This window comes from Hydra vulgaris, chromosome 09 (assembly GCF_038396675.1).
Source record: "Hydra vulgaris chromosome 09, alternate assembly HydraT2T_AEP".
NCBI lineage: Eukaryota > Metazoa > Cnidaria > Hydrozoa > Anthoathecata > Hydridae > Hydra > Hydra vulgaris.
The window spans coordinates 7,348,120-7,349,750 of NC_088928.1; the positions used below are offsets into that span (position 1 = coordinate 7,348,120).

The 1,631-nt window shown below is 29.7% G+C and overlaps 1 long non-coding RNA gene across 1 annotated transcript; it reads left to right on the forward strand.

Moving 5' to 3' along the window:
- The first annotated feature begins 558 nt into the window (after positions 1–558).
- LOC136084996 (uncharacterized) lies at positions 559–1,335 on the forward strand. The gene is made up of 2 exons (XR_010640983.1): positions 559–754; positions 880–1,335. It is a non-coding gene; the product is annotated as an uncharacterized LOC136084996 (long non-coding RNA).
- Positions 1,336–1,631: the final 296 nt, after the last annotated feature.

The following is a 1,631-nucleotide window of genomic DNA, read 5'->3' on the forward strand; positions in this document are numbered from 1 at the left end:
AAAGATAAAAAATGATAATAATAAATGATAACAAAAAAATAGGTATCTATATTCAAATGCGCCTATCCCTGAATCAGTAGATGAAAACTCAGTGCTTTTACACTTAAGTCAGTGAATGTTTCTATACTTTATTTAGATTATTGAAAACTTGACTTATTCTATAAAGACCATCGTTTCACCAATAGCATCTAATACAAGATTTTACTCATGCTTTAAATAACTTACTACAAATGTTTTTAGTTATAAATTATAAAAGTTTGTCACTTATTTAATTTATTTAACGAAATGCACCACGAAAAGGTAAATCATAGAATTTTGGATTTCTTTTGATTAAATAAAACAAAAATTAGTTAATCTATTCACCTCGTGTCGTGCACAATCTGCGCGACATGTTTTAAAAAGCTGGCATTTGTTAAATAATTGTCGGATTGATCTGAAATTTTTTGAAAAGTATTTTTTTCTTTTTGTTGTCTTCTGTTTAAAAAAAAACTCAAAAATAATTTAAAGCGCAAAAGGTCACAAGGAGGGGAGGGGGAAGGGTATCTGTGAAAACATTTTTTTTTTAGTTGTAAATCATGCAAATAAATATCAGTCTAACTTTTTTTCACTTTTTTCTTATATAATGTTAGACAAGAAAATTGAGCTTGCGGTTGAATGTCTTGTTTGACTTTTCCCTACCCCACCACAAAAATCAGTTAAAAAGGCTCGTTTGCTACCAAATGTGGTCATGGAAAATCTTTTCTTCGACTTCAAGGTATTGTTTTTGTTAGCTAATGTTTTTAAAGAACTAGTTTAGAGTTTTTTAGTTTATTTTCATTGCTAATATTATTATTATCTGTTACTGAAACGCGTAAAAAAATATATTTATACATATTGCAGGATGATACAATTGACTGTGCACTAAATGCACTGGAAGATCGTGGAGTCAAACAACCGATGCTGTTGCGCATATCTAATGGATATTATATCAAAGCGGATAATACAGTTATATCGCTGGCTTTTTGCAGCTGTTTTATGGAGGCATTAGAGTTTTTATTTATGTCTTTTTATGTTTTCGCTGTCGAATATCCGACCGAATTAAGATTTTTTTATGGCTTTTTAGAGAAAGTTATGGGACTTAATATTACTGTAAAAAGTGCAACCGTTGCTGATTTGTTTACCAAAATAACTTTTCTTCAAAATGTATGATGAATTTAAATCCCAGATGGGTTTAAAGACAAATTATTTGTTTTGTTTTTTATTTGATGAGATCTTTTATTGGTATATTTTATATTTGGAGATAACTATTTATATTTATTTTTTAATTTAATTATTTTTTAATATAATTAATTATAATTGTTTGCCTTTTTGATTTAAAATTAATTCCACATTAGTGTGGAGTAACAAAGAGTCCACAACTGTGTAAAATAAGTCCACATTTCTGTGTAGGAGTGAAGACTACACACGGATGTGGACGAAAGTGTGGAGGAAAACTCCACACTTTCCGCAAGAGTGTTGGTGGTGGAACTGTTATGGCTTGGGGGCCTTTTTCTTTTGCTGGAAAACTTCCAGTGGCATGGATTTCAATATAAATGAATTCACAGGACTATATTGACTTATTAAAAATTAGTTTGCCTGAACATGGTGAAGAA